The sequence below is a fragment of the Motacilla alba genome, chromosome 6 (genome assembly GCF_015832195.1).
Source record: "Motacilla alba alba isolate MOTALB_02 chromosome 6, Motacilla_alba_V1.0_pri, whole genome shotgun sequence".
Taxonomy (NCBI): Eukaryota; Metazoa; Chordata; class Aves; order Passeriformes; family Motacillidae; genus Motacilla; species Motacilla alba.
This window is the reverse complement of record NC_052021.1, coordinates 6,938,737-6,958,236: the sequence shown is the minus strand read 5'-3', so window position 1 is coordinate 6,958,236 and position 19,500 is coordinate 6,938,737. Positions and strand designations below refer to the sequence as shown.

Below are 19,500 nucleotides of genomic sequence, written 5' to 3'. Positions count from 1 at the left end.
CTTCAATTCGGGGAGTAATTCAAGAAGAAAAAATCCACAGAATTAGTTGCTACATGCCTGTCTTAGAAAGATGATAACTTAAAGTAGCTGAAACAAAACAGAAATGAATGAAGCCCCTGTAACTTCACTATTTTTTCACTAGGTTGTTCAAAGAGTGTGCTCATTTGGATGACAATCCCCCCCAAGATTACAGCACAATTCTTCATTTATTTTAAATGATGTGATTCTGCACAGTAGCAACACTTTGGGATTTTATGAATTCAAGACCAAATTCAAACTTTGTTACATTCTCTGTATTTTATATCTTGGAACCACTCACTTTTTGAAAGAGAAAGCTTTTCCAGGAAGGTAAGGACTTGTGCCTCTTACCACCACCTTACTCCACTTTACTGACACGATTTAGTCACACTAGCAAAGACTCTCTTGCAAAGCCTGCATTTTTGCAACGCAACAAATTCAGTGGGTGAGACTGGATGATATCAACACAAGGCTTCTACTTTCCAAATGCCACTCATGTATTTTAGTGGTTTACTTCAATATGTCTAAACAAATCTAATTCCTTATTTTTTGGTTTCCCCAATGAGTCAAGTCATAAACCATATGCAAAAAGAATATTACCAGGGTTGGTTCTGATGGATATCTTTCACTGCCTGTAACAATTCCTATAAATTCTCGCAAAACAGTGTAGCTGAAGGATAATGGTAACTGCAGAAATTGCAGAAGAATGCACACAAGTGATCCATACAAGAAAACATACACGAGTGATTCCAAGTCTAAGCAGCAGGCAATAAAGACAGTTTGCATGTTTCACCACAGGCTGCTTGATGAGACTTCCCTAATTATGTTTATTAGGAATAGTTTCCAAGAAGGATTTTGTTCTTTTAAATGCTACCATTCAAAAGCTTTCAACCATGAAATCACATAGTTCTTGCATATATTTGCAGTTTTCACAGAGGGTGTAGGACTACATCCAGGATCTGCCTGAAAAGTATCACTGTTACAGGTTTGAACTACAGATTAGGCACAAATCAGAGAACTTAAAGGAGTGTGTGTATACTGTGTAATTTGCAAAGTACTAAGTAAAAGACATCACCTTCCAATTACACGGACAACTGCAGTATTTAAATATGTCAGGAACAGAATATACCTTTGTAAAATTAAAAACAAACTAGAACCAGCAATAGCAGTGGTTTTGAAGCTAACCAGGCATTCAGGGGGCTTTAACAAAATCAAAAATATTCTGGTGCCTTGAAATTTCTCATCCACTCATTGCTTGAAAGTCATATTGCCAAAGCATCTACTAGCAGAGTTTTTTTCCTCTTTCAACAAAGTAGCAAGACATCTAGCATTCTAGTTTTAAACTTTTCTGAGTCAGGCAAGAGTTCTTTTCCTGGGTAAAGGAAGAAGAGAAGAACTACAAAGGTAATAATCTTATTTACTCCCATACATATTGACAAAATTGCTAGAGCAGGGTGCATTTTGTAGCATTATAAAATCCTCAAGAGAATTCAATTCCTCCCACACCTTGTCCCCAAAATATTTTTGCAGGAAAATTGATGAATTATTTACACAAGAAATTGCTAAAATGTCATCAAACTGCATCTGTTACAGAAGATAAACATTCCTCCACCATTCTGATTTTTTACATTAGGCTTCTAGCTGAAATTCAGATCTACAGTTAAAAGACTATTGTACCCTTACAATAAGTTAAAAGTTCCTTAATTATAGTGTTGCCAGTGGGGAGCACTGTTGCAAACACATTAGAGAATTAAAAGAACAAAATTTACCCCTGGAGAAATTCAATGGAGACAGCTGGATTGCCTCAAGGAAAGCCTGAGCCACAGGTTTTTCCTTAGAAGACTGTAAAGTGTGTTATGAAACATTCTTCTGTATTTAGTGACCAATAATCAATGCTATTGTCATAAGCACACATGACAGTCAAAAAGATGTCTCTGAAACAGAAGTGACAAATTCAGGAAGTTCAAAAACTGAAACATGGACAGCCATAAGGCCCCAAGCACGTACATCTATCTCAAGTGTAAACTGCACCTGTTGCTCAGGACAATTACTGGGACACCTGCCCACGCTGAGCACATCTAGGAGCCTACGCAGAAGCAGATTCTCCCTTTGACAAAGCAGCTGAAAACAAAAAGCAGCTAAAGCTCAGGTACTGTTACCATACTATGTTTTTGTGACTGCAAATCCTCATTTTGAGGGTGCTAGGCCCTTGCTTCCACAGGTGTGAGAGACAGGTAATTCCAGCTGGCAAGAGAATATTCTGATGTTACAGCACTGATTTTATATCCCAGCTTTGATCTCTTATGTTGGGTACCTTGATGCTTAGGCTCCCTGAATTAAAGGACATTTCAGAACTGCATCATTTCTTTCTTCCTTTCCCACCTAACTGTAACAAATTGTTCCTGATTCTGCATAGGTGTTGTGAAAACCAGTCATTCTTCTTTATGTAAAGCACAGCAAATCCCATGAAAAAGTTAGGAACATGGATTTCAACAGTATGATAAACTGTTGAAACTGTGCTGGAGAACATAAATTTAATTACAAAGATCAAAACCAACAAACAGCAACATTGCCCTTCCTCTAACACCTGAACCACCCACACAAGGCAGTCCTTGCTTCTAATCTCTAGTCACAAGCAGTCATAAGTCTGAGAAGAACTAGTTCAAGCAGTTTTAAAATTTAAAATTTCCTCTGATAAATTTAATTCTGCTGAAGGTTACTGTTGCACACACACCCCTCTGCTGGCTTTGCACAGTCCAGAACTTTGTATTTACCATTCTGAATTGTCAGATGCATTCAAGTGCCAGATTGCACTGTAGAGGCAGTAGCTATTTTATTCCACTGACTGTGAAGACACTAATCTCTGAGAGAGCAGTAGCTTCTTTACCCAGACAGCTAAATTTACTACTACTTGTCTCATAATACCTCAAGTGACACAGAAGCCCAAAAGCAAATAAGCTCTGACTGGGATATTAAGGAGTAAATAACACCTCTACAAAGACACACCTTCCAGAGATGTAGCATTTTCTGATTCAAGCCCATCCACAAGTTAGCTTTTTTCCAGACCTGCAGATATATTCACTTTGAGAAGTTAGACCAAATCAGAGAAACAACAGGAACTGGTGTGGAAACAGCAAGTTTCTGAGAATATTGTTCTGTAATTTACCTACATGAGCTATACGTGCTACTCAGAAATTAATTTTAAAACATCTGGGAAGCAAGGTTTGGGAGCAGAGGTGAAAAGAGATATTTGGATTCTTGGGTGTGCCATTTCCCTCAATAGGTACTTTTTGATGGTGAGATCAGTGAATGCATATTAAATAATTCATAGCATCACTGTCCTGGTTTCAGCTGGGCTAGAGTTAATTTTCCTCCTAGTTGCTGGTACAGAGCTGTGTTTTGGACTCACTATGGGAATGCTGATGACGCACTGGTGTTGTAGGTGTTGCTTGGTCGTGCTCACTCCAAACTGAGACATTTCAGTGCTCTGCCAGTGAGCAGGAACACCAGAAGCTGAGGGGGAGCAGGGCCAGGACAGGTGACCCAAACTGCCCAAAGGGATATTCCATACCTGAAAAGGTCATGCCCAGTATATAATTTGGGGGAATCAACTGGGAGCTGCCAATTGCTGCTCAGGGCTGGGCTGGGCCTCAGCCAGCACATGTGCAACCACTTGTTTTTCTGGGGTTTTACTTCTCTCCCTTTCTTTTCTCTCCCTTTTAATTCCAATGATTACCATATTTTATTTCAATTATTAAAGAGTCCTTAGCCGACAGGTTTGGTTTTTTTTTTTTTCTGATTCTCTTCCCCTCTTATGTACTGTGGGTACATAAGCAAGCAACTACATGACACTTAGCTTCTGGCTGGGGTTAAACCATAACAATCACAACTTGCATATGTGTAATATTATATACTGGCTTTCAGGAACTGCATTGCCTATAAAATTACTTCTATTTTTATTCACAAAGTATATGTTTGTCTTTGATGATGTCCTGAAAGGGGCTCATTAAATTACTAATGTAACTATTAAAGCTATTAAATTACCAATTTTAAGGGATCAATTCAAAGCACATTGAGATAAGCATAAATCCAAAGTAAACCAAGTGTCTCTTCACTTCATTGACCCTCCTATGAGGCTCTGAATGCTAAAATGTCTTTCTCCTGACAAGATTAACCCCTTCATTGTATAATCCTCCCTGGCCAAAACAGTGGAAGTAGCTACTCCTAGGGCTCACAAAATGTTCTGCTTGGTAGTACACAATGATGGGGGGAGGAGGGATGCTTGGTTTGTGTTTACTTTTAGAACCCAGGAGGGAGATTGCTCCCTAAGCTTCCTGACGAGATGTTTATTTTTATTCACATTTTCACTATGTTTTCCCATGAACAAATATTTATACTTCAGAGGAAATGTTTCAGTAACATGTTTCAGACAGGATAAGCAATGTTCACTTCCCTTCCTTTTATTATGAGAAAGCAATTTTGCTTACAGGAGGAAGTAAATAAATCAATTCCCCAGAGATGCCTGGGAAGGGGTAATTCTTGCAGGGAATCCGTCTTGAAAATACTGGCAGCATGACATTAGGTCAGTGTTAGCTGACCTGTGGAGGTTTCATTTGCAATTGCAAGAAATGAACACATCAGAGAGTTATTGTTCCTTTTGTTCAGAGTAACAGACCATTCCTGTGCAGTCCTGTCTTAATTAAAACATTCTCCCTTCTGACAAATTTTAGTAGCATCTTACTATCCCTATCTCCATTATTAGAATGTACATTTAATACATATGGAAAGCTGTAAACCCATCTTTTGGTAATACTTCTAAACATATAACAGACTGAGAAGGCCAGTGGATGAAAATGACCTAATTTCATTGACTACTCCAAATTGTGAGCAGAGAGTTTGACTCTATGATCTCCTGAGGTTCCTTACAATTTCAGTTCTCCCCTAAATAAAGGACATGTATTTGGTTTAACTAACTTACATACTTACTGCAGGAACTGTGAAGATCTGGCTGCGATGCTTGACAAAAGCTATATAAATATACAGCTGTAACTCAGGCTGGCAGAAGCCCCACTTTTCCCTAGGCTGCATATCAGGAACTCAGAAAGCTGCCTGGATGCATGGAAAAGTACCTACATGTTTGTGGTGCAAACTCTGCCTTCATCCCAGGATCTAGCTCATTTCCTGCACCTGCAGTTAGTCTGTGTGAGTATTCACTCTTGAAAATCAGACTTTGCAGCTTCCGTTTCTTTGATGCTTGGAAAAAAGCCTGACATTGGGTCAAAAGCTACTCTGTGCAGAAGCTGCTCATTACCAACCCTGCAACACCAACATTTGTTTTTATCTGCAGGAATATCAGAACAAAGCTGACTAATCCCGTAAATGAAACTATTATTTGTAGGACTTTTCAGTTAAGACTTTTTGGTACAAATTTTGCCAAGACACAGATGTTATAACTCTAAAATACTTGACCAAAAGCTGCTGGTCAGAAGAGCAGTGCTGACAGGCAACACTAAGTGAAACAAGTCAGGGTTTTTTTTTTCTCCCTGACAATACTTACCTCACAGGAGAAAATGTTCACATCCATTTTTAGCAGCTTGATCAAAAGCAGAATTTCATTAAAAATACTTCATGTCTTTCTCTTAACGTGGCACTCCTAAACAGGAAAGAAGGAAAAAAAAAGAATGAACACATGCAACAGCAACAACATCATTTATCATGTGTTTTATATTAGAAAACAAGCCTGCTTGGTCAGTAAAACAGTCTTTTGAAGTTTCAAACAGGTAAACTGTGTATCTTCATTAAAACACTCTTTGCTCCAATGCAGTGAAGAAATCATGGGTAGCCTGACGAGCTTTTGGGCATAACTGGAGATTGTCACAACTGTGTCAAATGAAGCTTTTTCATGAATAATTTCCTTATGGATTTAGATTTAAAAAAACCCAAACCACCTTAGGTGTCAGAACCTAACACTGCTGTATCCAAGTTAACCAGCTCCTCTCTCTTAGGCAACAGACTCTGAGGAGGGATTTTTTGGCTACCTTCAAGGGGACAAGACTCTAAAATATGAGCTGACAGCCTGATGACACATGAACTGGGAATTTTGTGTGCCTTCCCCCCTTTAGTAACAAATGAGATTAACCATAAATGTCCTTCATTGGGTTTGGTAAATGTCTACTTTATTGTGGCTTGGTTCCCATCCAGGAGCAAGGTGGAGGCTTTCCAAGAACCGAAGGTGGGAACAACATTGATTTCACCCCAGATGCTGCCCTAAAAGCAAAGCTTAGGGGCACAAGTAGGTTTCAGAGGTTCAGGCCAGCTTGAATAGCAGCAGTGAAACGCAGAATCTTCAAATGAACAGAGTAGTGGCCCACTGGGCATTTCTCCTTTCTTATCAGGATCATTTCAGAACTGAATTTAGGACTGAAGTTAATTTCTCACAGAAATTACAACCTTCTGTAGGTACCCAACACAACACAAGAGAGAGAGCAAACAGAAAATGAAGTAACACTTTATTCCACCTTTGTGGAATAGACAAGCCACAAGAATTGACACAAGAGCTAGAGGCATGATGTTTATGTCCTCTAGGAGTCCTGCCCTTCTCTTTCCTACTTATCAATAAGCATTTTAGTGGCAAAGACACATCAGTCTTCCTGAACTGCCATGTTTCATGCAGCTACTACTGTGGAGAATCTTCTCACCATCTTTACTGTGCTCCACCTTACTTCCTCCGAGGCAGACCCACACAGCTCCCTTCATAAGCCCTACAAATAACAGCCTTAACCCACAATTAAACAGCTCCCCAAATTATTAATTAGTGACATTAGCATACTCAGGACTCTAAAACTGTTTAAATAGGTACCTTATGTGATACTGTACCATTTGTAACTGTTTACTTGTTTCTTGAGTACTGATGGCAGATTAGAAGTTACTTGCAGCTTCTTTCAGAACATTTCTTTTCAAAAAAAAAACAAACTAGAAAAGGGCACCTGGTTTGTCTGATCATAAACCCAGAGCTTTCTATGTCTCTACTTCACTGAGATCTCATTCATTTCTAACAGCCTTTCTCTGCTTCACCCTCATTAAAATCTACAGACATGACCTCCAAGGATATATCAAGATCCTTCTTACTCTCAAAAAGACATGTAAAGCCCTTCCACAAGCTCATTCATAATTCTTTTTCATCAATCATGAATCATTTACATTACTGTCCTATTAAAGGCCACATTAAGACTCTCCTGCTTGCTGAGATATTTTTTAAATTGCTATGTTGTAAAGTGAGACCAGTTGTTTGAAGAATGTAAGCAGATAGAAATGTAGCTAAACCTGATTTTCATCATTACTAAAGCATAAGCCTAAAAGCTCCACTTCACAGATAAAAGTTTATGGCCTTCATCCCCCTGCTCCTCAGTCTTCCACTTTCTGGTTTTGAAGATAGTTGAGTTCTTAACTAGCACTGTTCTACCCTATTACAACTCCAAAATATAAACATCTCTCATGGCATGGTAGTGGAAGCAGATCTCTCTCTGTGATGATGATGATCTGCCCTTGTCGGAATCCAGGACATCCCTCTGGGTGTCCTGGATGGCCAGAGCCGCTGGCAGGGGGCTCTGAGACCCTGGCATGCAGCCAAAGACACACGTGGGGTTTTGATCTTAGCCGATGGAGCAAATTACTAACTCTGTATGAAGAATTACAAGCCACACACACAAGTTAGGTATTGTAGTAGAGATAATCATGAAGTGAAAGGAAGGATTTTTGAGTGCTGTACAGGGGGGTTTTAAGCCTTGTACGCAGGGGTCCAAGTTTTGTACATGGGGGTCAGGGGTTCTAAGATGGAGGGATTTGGGTGTGCCCTGTCCTCTTTCTTTCTCCTTCCTAGCCTCCATGTCTTTGGTGACGTTGGCACTCACAGATTGGTTTAGAGTAGAAAGTCACCATTCAATATAGATGATTGGCATTGGGGAAAAAGTATAAACATGTAACATGTAATATATGATATAAAAGATGGCACCAGCCCCCTGGGAGGGCAGTGTGCCTTTGTCTGACCTGCTGAACGGGCCACAGCAGTTCAGGGAAAGAATCTTTTAGATAACCAACAATAAACAACCTTGAGAACGGACAACAGAAGACTACTGAGTCTTTTTTCAAAGGCACGGGTTGGAGGAGGGACTTTTCCATCTTTTGGGGTCACCACAATCCGGGGGTGAAACCCCACATGCCCTCAGAGGAACAGAGCAGCCAAACCTTACATGCACCTTCCTTACCAGAATCTCGAGGCACTCACAGCTCAGAAGAGAGCTGCCTTGCTGTGACCCTCACCCTGTGTGCCTGCAGAGAAGCTTCAGTTCTGGTCGTGGCAGTGCACTTCCTTCTCTCTCCCATGTGCTCTGCACCCAGGCAGGCAGGACCCGAGCTCACGCTCACCCACAGCAACAAGCACACCGTGAGACCATGTGCAGGACATGCAGCAAGGTCACCGTGGGCTGAGGGAAACGAAAACCTGCTGGAACACCCAGTAATTCACTGAGGGATGTACTTGCATGGTGTAATTCTCCAAAGCGGAGAATTTCTTTTAAATAGGCAGGCAGGTGAGGAACAGGAACACCTGCTGCAGGTTGGCAAGTGAAATATTTGCAGTGCAAACCAGGCCCAGAAGGAACGCAGAAGAGGCCAGGTGGAACACCGGGCTCCCTGGATGACTCCTTGTGGCCAACAGTCATGTCTAATCTGGTTTAGAAGCCTCTTCCGTGATGGACAAGACACTCCTCATACACACTGACACTACAGAAAACTCAAGAAATCTCAGCCCAGTTTTTCCCCTCAAATCCACCTCAGCTTCACCTTTGTGTTGTTCAGAAGCCTTAGCTGATCCAGTCTTTGCCCCACTCCTGTTTTGTTTGGTTTGTTGGGGATATTATTATTATTTATTACTACCAAACTAACAATATTGCAGAATTTTATCCTCTCAAGTTTTTTATGAGTTTCCTTTAATTAGCCCATCACCTCTGTGCATTGGTTTCAGTTGCTGTAACATCACAAATTCACAGTCCATCTGTCCCAAATCTCTTCAACAAACCATGAGAGATTACATGGAAGAAAACTGCTTTTAAGCATTATGTTTCTGACTTGCTTAATATGGTCTCACTTCAACCTTTTGCCTTTAAAAGTTCAAATACTGGGAGAAATTTAAGTAGATGAAAGAGCAGAACCTTAGTTCACTGTTGTAATCTTTACTATGACACACCTCACTTGCTCTACATTACATGGTTGAACAGACAGTAGAAATGTTACTTCCCATTGATGCCTAAACCAACATTTCCTCTCAACATACATTCAAACCTTTAATGTTGTTGGATACATAGCAAATGCAAGTGTTTTGCCCTTTCTATTTCAGTTTTGGCGAGTATGTTTTTTTCTGGGATCTCTCAGAGAAAAAGGAGCTTTTTCATGTATTGATTACACATACAACAACATTGTGAAGTGTGACACAAATATTTCCATTTAACTAAGTAAAAATGACAACATTTGGTGTGAAGCTGACAATCAGGTTCTAAAAGAAGATGGGATAGTATGATTGCCACTAGCCCTATCTTAAGAGCACCCCAACAACTCAGTTAAACAGCTGCTAAACGAAAGTGCAAGTATCTCTAAAGCTCTGCTTTCCTACGCTCCCCAAGTAGGGTAAAGGTTTTCCCTTTTGGCATTCCTTTTTTCCAAGAGCTGCGGAAGAGTTGGGCTAGGTACGGCCTTCTGCTTCTCCCTAGAGGTTCTCAACAACTGTAAGGAAGAGAAAGAGCTCTTGAACGTCATTCTCCTGCTAGGTCTTTTAGGGAGGCACGTCCTTCTTTATAACCAGCTCCTCTTGAATCAAGCTCTCTACATGCATTTGCACTCTGTACCAATTACAAACTTCATTCTTGTTATGCAGAGGACCATTAATAATTTAAGATTAAAAAGGAACCTAAGGGCAGGAATATTCCATTTTTGCTCACGAGATAGATGGTACGCTGCTAGTATGTCAACTCAAGTTATCTTTGTGCATGGTACGTTAATTCAGCAAATTGCTTTTCAAACAAAGTGCATGCAGAAAGTGCCTGGAGATTCCATACGAGAATAAAGTTTCATTTCTACAGCAAATGTGCCAGACCCATACCCAGAAAGTGAAATACAAACAGATTTTAGTTTTGTCCATTTAGTTTTCACAAACAGGAGTTAGCCGAGATAAATTTTGTAAAGAAGCCCTCTGCAAGAGCACGGAAAAGTCATGCCAGGTGTAGTGATAAATACCCAGCGCCCTGCCTGCACCGTGAGAAACCAGAGAATCGGCGAACGCGTCTAACGGTATGGAACGGCTCAGGAGCGATGCAGCAGGACCGCCTGACACCCGAGTGAGCTGTCAGCATTTCTGACCTTACCGCGGGAGGGAACGGGCATCAGGGCGAGGCGGGCAGGTGCGGGGACTCTCCTGGGGCGGGAGCCGGGGGGGCTCCTGTTGGGAGCCGGCCCGGAACGGGGAGCGCTCCCGGCCCGCCGCTCCCAGCCCCGCGGTGCCCCAGCCGCTCCGCTCCTTCCTGCGCCGCAGCTTCCCACGGCGTCCGGCCCCGCTGGGTCACCCACAGCGACCGGCGGCAGCGTCTGCCCGTCCCGCGCCCGCGCCGGGGCCGCAGCGTCTCACCTGAGGGCGGAGCGGGACCGCCTGGGGACAGGACAGAAGTGACGCTCAGCGGGGTGCGGAGGGCGGCGCGGTGCCTCGGGTGCGGGGCCGTCCCGCCCTGCTGTTCTGCGCCGTGCCCTGCTGTTCTGTGCCGTGCCGTTCTGTGCCGTGCCGTTCTGTCCTGTGCCGTTCTGTGCCGTTGTTCTGTGCCGTGCCGTGCTGTTCTGTGCCGTTCTGTCCTGTGCCGTTCTGTGCCGTGCCCAGCGCGGAGCGGGCGCGCGCGTCCCAGCCAACCAGCGCCGTCACGTGAGCGCGCCCCGGCACGCGGCGCTGCCGCCGCGGCCGTTACAGCAGCGCGCGCGCGGTGGCGGCGGGAAGCGCGCGCGCCGCTCCGCTCCGCTCTGAGGGGCCGGGGGTCGCCGCGCCCCTCACGGGGCTCCGGGGCTGCCGCCGGCGGCGCGCTCGCCCTTCCTGCCCTCGGGAGAGAGCGTTTCCAGGAATTGAGGGGCTGCGGAGGCAGGAAATCCTGCGGGGCCCCGTGCGGGGAGCGGCCGCAATGGCATCACCTCCGTGCGCGAGAGGGTGGGGTCCCCAGCCGCCTCCTCCCCGCTCCGTGTGAGCATCCATCCGCACGATGAGATGTGGATCAAGGTGTGTGCGCCTCCCTGAACTGCGAAAGCTCCCGTGTTTAACGTTGCTGACGAGTAAATCCCACCGCACTGCTCGCCTCAGTTTCCCCACTCAGAACTTTCATGCTGAATCGTAGCTAAAAAAAAAACAACAAAAAACAAAACAACCAAAAACGTTGAGCCTGTTTTCCGCTCAGGATGCTTTCCACTTACACTGCCCTCAGGGTGTCTGACCTCTCTATCAATAATATACTAAGAGAAGTCTTTAGAGAGAACAATAGCAGGACGCCGTAATCCAGCTCCGTCAGGCATTTGAAATGGTTGTAGAGTGTATTGCTGAAATGCTTAGGTAAACTTGATGAACGGCCCAGTAGTCTGGTGTTAAAGGAATTTTCTGCTTTCTCAGGGTCTTGGACTCAGTTTTCCATCCTGGGTCATCCTGAGCTGTTGAGGAGGATTTGGGAGGACTGTGGGGGCCAGGCACTCAGCCCTTGTGCCAGTGCTTCACGTCGGTGATGTTTAATGGTGGTCACGGGGAGTTTCTGACACCACAGCCCTTCTGAAAGGGGAAGGGCTCAGATACAAGGCCTAAGGACAGCAGGAGCCGGCAGTAATGCAGGTAGAGAGGCAGGCTGGGCTTGCAGCCAAACTGCTCTCCTATCTCAATGGCAGAGATCAGGCATTCTGTGCAGCTAACGAACCTAGCCCCTATATCACGAGAACCATAAGAGAAGCAGAGTTCCTTGAATCTTCTCTCTCCTTTTGATGATTTTCATTTCATGTGCTTCCCTGTGGAGTCATGAAGGTTTGAAATGTACCTGCTGTATACTGCATGAACAGTGCAATATACATGCATGCTGTATCAGGATGCTGAACTGTGCAGCAGGGGGAATTAGCCTGTGTAGAGCTCTGTGATGCCATGGACAGACTGCCTTCAGCACATAAATCAGCTTTAGTCTACTATCAAACATTAGCATACTGTTACATTTGTAAAAGAAATGTGGGAGAGTGATCACAGGATTTCAGGAGCTGAGCCTTTAAAATAAATGGCACTGGTATTGTGAAGCCCTCATTAAGTGGACAGAAACTGTTAGCAACTTGGCTAAATGTAAAGTTTAGAATAAATGACTGAAAGATAATGACCTTTTTTGCATATGTGGTACCAAGGACAAGGAAAGATTGCTAGGCCTTAGTTACTTCCCAGAATTGGAAGGATTCTTTTATTTGGGAAGAATTTATACAGACTCCTGGAATCTCATATTTAGAGCCCCAACAAGGAAGCCTCCACCATGCTTCCACAGTATTTGAGTGCAGAATCATATAGTTGTGCAATTTCTCTCTGTACAAACAAACTGTCTAAATTCCTGTAATTTGTGCTGGAAACACACTATCATTTGCAAGGCAATTGGAGCAGACAGCTGAGCTCACAAGGGTTATCATCTGCATCTGCTCAGAGGACAGCCTCCAACCTTGTATTGGCTAATATTTTTAGCTTTGCTAACTAAACCCACATGAGATAAAAGTCCACCCACACAACAGGTTATATAGTTTGCTTTAAATCAGCTGTATTTTGTGAACACTGAATGGCTTGATTCTGTTTCATGTATTTCCTTCAGCACTTCAAAATGGATTTAGGTTGTTTGAAAGGTTCTTGACTGACAATTTTAGAAATTGAACTCTCGCGTTTAATCCCAGACTGAGTCCAACACAAGGCAGCTTCTCAGCTGTATCAGAGAGGAAACTTCACTAGTCTGAGGATAGTCTTACTTATTTACTTTCCCATGCCAGCAAAGGCAGGATTTCCTGTTTTTTCACTGATCTATAGTTACTGGGTGTAGGATATTTTCATTACCTTAAAATTATGCCTTGGATACTAAGACTGTATGTTTCATTCAGGGAAAAAAAAAAGCAAGTATTTAGTAAATCACCTGCTCTTCAAGGTATGATAATTCCATTTCAGCTTTAAATTAATTAGGCAGTAGTTTGGAAAGCTAATGATCTTCACAGAACACTTGCTCTCTTAACACCAACTTTCATTTATAGTCCATATTGATTTCTGAAAAATTAATTTATGCTTTTAATATTGTGCTTGTTTTTGTGCAAAATTACAGGTGTTGCATCTATAAGCAGAGATGGAGTGCCATTATCCTTCCAAGCGCACATGGAATAGATGAGGAGAAGCTATGTAAGTCCTAGGCTTCCAGGAATGGAAGACAAAACAATTTATGAAATTTGCTGTTAAGAATAATTGTTGGCTGACAGTTGTGTAACTTTTATGACAATTATCTGTTGAACCCAGACATAAGACAGACTGATACCAGTCATGATGTCAAGACTGTGATTTTTCCTCATTCACAGAAGATACTGAGGTGACAAAATTGTTTATGATTGTGAGTCTTTTCATTGCTACACCACTATCAAGCTGCAGTTACATTAGTCTGACTAGAGTTCCTCAGGTGACTCATGGCTTTCATTATATGTCTGAGTTCTTAAAGGGTAAGAGATTTGGGAGAGGTAATTTTTCCAGCAGAAAAATGAAACAAAATGTGTTTTGTGACAGTAAGTGCATTTGTACTCTTCAGCACTCACTACATGTTATAGGATGGAGGTAGATTGTGAGCTTTCTGGAAGTCCCCTCAGCTGTTTTCAACCAGTGCCTTGGAGCAATAGGAGTCACTGGCAGTGAATGGAGCATAGACCTTTGTGCTGTGGTGGAGCAGGGAGTGTTCATGTGTTCAGTTCTGCCAAGTGAACTGTGGTGACACAGGAGGTCAAACGGGACACAGGGATGAGCAAGTCCCAGGCTCTCCAGACAGGCTTGGAAGTCAATGGCTCATTATGCTACAATTTATTGAGATGTTTTTAATGTTTTATCCTCTATTATCTTAGGGTTATGACTGTAGCTACTGTATCCCTTTACTGCCACATTGGTCTGGAACAGGCTTCAGACAGTGGCATCCTCTTGCTGAGTATTCTCCTGCTCTGCCCACACTCCCCAGCATGCTGTGGCCAGCTCTGGCTTCCATTCCTAATCCCTGTCATGTGGTGTTGGGGCAGGTGGAGCTCCTGTTCTCCACATCTGTGTGTGGCAAGGATTGTACTGGCTTTGAAGTCTGCTTCTTTGTCCTAAGAGATATCAGAATCACTGTCAGGAGCCTTCCTGAAGAATTTCAGAGCCTTTCTTAGAAGGCCTCATTACAGCTTTAATGCAACAAATCAGAGGAGTGAGAGGTTTTAGTTCTTCCCTATGAGGATTTGGTAAGTCCGAATCTAAAACATTATAAATAGTTCAGTGAGAGTTGTGAGCAGAACAAGAGTCAAATAAAATGTCAGGAGGTACACCAGAACCTTCTGGTGGAAGTTTATCTCATCCTTATAGAGTGTTATAAAAATAATCTTATAAACACTGAGGCAGTCACCACCATGAATCATATTGTGTTCATACTAGACAAACCTACGTAAGACTGGCAGAGGTTTATCTGGGTAAAGATGCTGACTTGGAAGCTGTGAGAATGAAAAGATTTCACTTGCCGACTGTTGTAATAGTGAAATATTTTATCCTGGGGAGAAATAGGTTGTGGAAATGTCAAATCTGTATTATAAAAAAGTAATGCAGAGGGAATCCATTCCTGATTTTGCAAAACCTACCTGAATCTCCCATTGCTTTGTGCTCATAATTATCGGGACTGAAGTGACAGCAGAGCACCTGAGTTCTAGTGGTTCAAGCAAATAAACATTTATTAACTCTGGTTTGATGGACAGTTCCTGTTTATCCAGCATTGCTCAAAATCATGTCTTAATACAGTTCGTTCTTTTTAAATAAAAATGCTTATAACTAGCTTGGACAAGACTTTGAAGAGTACACTCCCAAGAACACTGGAAAGAACAACAATGCCATGGAAGGAGGATAAAGACAAGCCTTTCCACTCATTTATTTTCACAGTTTTATTAAATGTAGTGAATATGTTTAGCCACACTGAACTAGTCTTTGGTAAAGCACAAAATTCATCAAGAAAAGTTTGCATGACTTCATAACTACACAAAATTGATCCTGGAAAAAGAGAGATGAACTAATGTAGAGTGTTAAACTGTCTAAAGCTTATCCGTCCTGATGTTCAGATGTAAAACTGAGGCAGTACAAGAAGAGAGCAAAATACTCCTACCCCATCCTCTCCTCTCCCTTTCCCCCTCCCCTCCCCTCCCCTCCCCTCCCCTCCCCTCCCCTCCCCTCCTTTTTCTACACTTGTGACTACAGAGCTCATGGATGAATTTGCTGTCGAGAAGAAGTGCCTAAGTCCCTCCATTTGTGTGTGCTCCTGCAAGGTAAGGGTTTCTGGCTATATAGTTCCCCTGTCTAGCCTGGGTTGCAGAATTTAATCCCCACTTGAAACCCAGATGGATTGCAACACTGCGTAGTGTGTGTGGTTGTTTGCTCTGCCAATACAGAGGATTTGCACCAATGTAGCTGCTCTCCTAACAAATCCTCTGTACAACGAATCAAGACCTGTGATACCATGTAGGCTTAGTTCTCAACAGCCTTTTACCATAACCTTTCACCATGCAGCAAATGTGAAATGCTACCAAACTAGAACAGCACAGTTTTACCCTTCTTGGAAAGCATTTGTGATCACTGTAACTCAAAGAGAGCAGGTCCATTGTGAATTAAACACTGTTTTCCTGAAAATGTGTATTGGATTGAATCCAATTACTTGTTTGCTGGCACAAATTCTTTTGGTGACCATGAGTTTCCAAGAAAAAAGATACAATTTTATCTCCCTTCCTGGATTCAGCACTATTCAAATGTCAAATTGTTTTGTGTGTTTCCACTCCTTGAAGTCTGGAAGATCTTGAAGTCTGGACATTGTGGAAGATAGAATGAGCGCACCACCTCCAAAATCCCCATCAGCTAGGCCCAAACTCCTCTTGTGCAGTGTGTGTGGGAGTCTCTCACAAGCATCACCGTCGAAAAGCATATCTTTTTCTGATGATTTATGCATCAGTTCAAACACTGGTTGCTGTAAAAGAATTCCTTGTTTCTGTCCTCTCAAATACCACTTACAGTACCAAGGGACTTTGGCCAAAACTAGCCAGTCTATATAACTACAGTAAAAATAGTGCCTTCTGATAGCTCAAATTATGATATGCTTGCAAAAATGGATACACACATATATCTGAAATGTAAACATTGACAATTTTGATAGTTCTCAAGCTGGTCCTATATGTTACAGTAATATGCTTCATTGTTGAGAGTTTGAACCTCATGTGAACATGTTTTTCTAGCCCTGGTAATAGGCTGCCATCCATAAAAGGATATTTAACTGTAAGTAGTATTTTTTTCATGCTGTTTAATCTACTTACTCTCTGTTTTCACTTCTTTGTGAAGTGAAACACTCTGTGTCACTTTCTTTTGTCTCCCATTTATCAGCTAAAACAAAATGTAGGTGCTTATATAAAACTTTTCAACAAAAGTTTTTGCTTCTAAAAAGGCCCAAACTCAAACCTCAGGTTTATATGCTACCTTCTGCTGTGGGCTGTAAGTGCCGTGGTTCCTCAGAAGCCAAAATCAACGAAGCTCAAAGCCATTTCTGAGACCACAGAGGACCTGAGTGAAATTCTCCTTTGTTCCATGTGCACTTGAGGTCCTTATTTTGCTGTTAGCTTCCAAGACCCTAAGAGAAGTTAAGAATTATCACCTTGCAGTGTATCACTAGTGGAGGCCAGAGTTGTCTCACTGTAAATAAGAGAGGTCTGCTACAATGGGAGGCAGTAAATAATCCTTGTGTCTGGATTCAGATTCTGACTTCTTTGTTCTAGCAAGATGTTTGATCTGATGGTCTGGATTTTAATTGTTTGTGGAACTGGAGAGTTAAAGAAGATCAAGAAAGAGAATTATGATTTTTGTATTGCCTCTGCATTTAAAGATTGTGGTATACTGCATGAGGAAACTTTCTCTGCATTTTTCAACAAAGAGACATTGAAAATACGCCAGATGCATTTAAATGAACCTATTAAAAAGTTTGGAAGATTTGGAAATATGAGGAAAAAATAAAGGGAATACTGATTATTGCTTTCAAATTTTTAGACTTACATTTTAATGGAAATAGTTAATTAAATGATGCCAAACTAGTATTTTATCTGCAGAGCTTCACTTGGGCTTAAGATATGTGTCTTGATAACCACAGAAAAGTTGTCTTCTGGATACATTACTAGCTCCTGTAGCTCAAAAAAAGAAACATGTGAAGACAATTTTAGTACATACAGAACATTTTGGCAATGTCCTGTGCTTTGTTACCAATTACTTACTCTTTTCAGACTGAGTGCATATGGCACTAAACCCAAGGAAATTTTTCATCGTCTCTAACATGATAAATCACTGTCAGCGATCCATCACTGTTTCTAGATACTGATTGTTCTTTTGCTAGAACTTTCAGAAAACACCAGAGCATTTGAAGAATCATAGTTTGAAATATTTAAGGAAAGTCCAAATGTCTTGAAACCTGAGAAAGGAGTTGACCAGTTGGTGTAGGCAATGTTGTTACTTGTTACTTGAACGACTTGCTCTTAAGCAGGTGCTTTCACCGGTTCATAAAGAGTTGATAGACATCTTTACAAGTATTTGATAGTCTATTTAAGCCTTTAAAGGATAATACTTTGTCCATGACATGTTTAGGACATATGTAAATAATTCAAAGAACTTTTAAGTATTGTATTGGAATTTCTATATAGTTCATAGACTATGAACTATTTTTTTTTCCATTTAGGGACTTCTATAAATTTAGTGGTAAATGTCTAAGTATTTTTTACCCCTTCAGTTAGAGTCTATTATGGAGAATGTGAGTTTTGAAAACTTCTTGACAACTTCCATAAAGAGTTCTTGGCTGTATTTTCGTGTTATGATGATGCAGAACACTGTCTGTGATGCGACTCACTCTTTGTAGCCTGGCATTTGTCAGTGTTTAGGGTTAACCCAATCCACTGGCATAAAAACCATAAATGGACATTTGTGCCTCTCAATATAAGAGTGCATCATTTTATAGAGTTGGGAGTGTACACTAACCAATCCACAGAAGATACAGGGCAAAAAAAGAATTAGATCTGGGCAGAAATGCTGAAACAGCAAAATAATAATAGAATCATAGAATAGTTTGTGTTAGAAGTGACCTTTAAAGTTGCAACCCACCTGCAGTGAGCAGGGACATCTTGAAATAGATTAGGATGTTCAGAGCTCTCTCCAGCCTGACCATGAATGTTTCCAGGGATGGCACAGCCATCACCTGTGGCAGCATTTGACCACCCTCATTGTAAAAAATATCTTCCTTGTACGTAGTCCAAATCTTCCGTCTTTCAGTTTAAAAACATTACCCCTTGTCCTCTCATACAAGCCCTAATAAAATGTTTCTCCCCATTTTTCTTATAAGTTCCATGTAAGTTTTCAAAAGCTACAATAGGGTGTCCCCAAAACCATTTCTTCTCCAGACCAAACAACAACAACTCCCTCAGCTTTTCCTCATAGGAGAGGTGTTCCATCCTTCTGATTATTTTTGTGGCCCTCTTCTGGACCCACTCGAGCACATCCATGTCTTTCCTGTGCTGAAAAACCTAAAAGAAGCGTCCTACCTACCAGTTTAGATGGCAGCACCTAGAGTTGCTGTGAGAAACTTACAAATTATCTGCATAGATGTCAGTTATCCTGCCGTCCCTAAATAAACTGAGTCACAGAGACAAAGGGCTTTTAAGGCTGCCAGTGAACCTTCAACACAGTCAGATTCCAAGCTTCAAGGACCAGGCATCTCTGGTGCTACAGTCACCAGCAGCACCTACAGGGCATCAAGATTCAGTTCTATAGAAAGGGATTTGAACTTGCAGTGATATGCACTTTCCCTACCTACTACAGACAAGCAGCACTTCTTCAGGGTCTCATGTTGAGACTCCTCATTTCATCTCATCAGCAGGTCAGAGACCCTGTTACTGGTAGCAAATCAGTTGCAAGGTCCTAGCCTGGCAAGTAAGGCAGAAGCAGGAAGTCAGTGTCAATACTTCAGACTACAGAAATTTCCTTCCTTTCTAACCCTGAATCTATTTTGGCTTTTGAAAAATAACATGGTAATCTGTCCTGTCATCTGTTTATCACAGCACTTGTACTGTTACATATTGTGGCTCCTAATACCAGAATAGAAAGTGGAAAAACTTGACAAAATC

The 19,500-nt window shown here is 41.9% G+C and overlaps 1 protein-coding gene across 3 annotated transcripts in view; it reads right to left on the bottom strand.

Annotated features, from left to right (window-relative positions):
• Positions 1–11,203, bottom strand: part of RHOBTB1 (Rho related BTB domain containing 1) — a 50,257-nt gene extending 39,054 nt beyond the window's left edge. The window contains exons 1-2 of one of the 3 annotated variants that reach the window (XM_038140316.1): positions 10,694–11,203; positions 5,576–5,671 (exon numbers count right to left, since the gene is read on the bottom strand). The gene's annotated coding sequence lies outside the window, so the exon portion shown is untranslated. The other 2 variants (XM_038140317.1, XM_038140318.1) reach the window with 2 other exon arrangements.
• Positions 11,204–19,500: the final 8,297 nt, after the last annotated feature.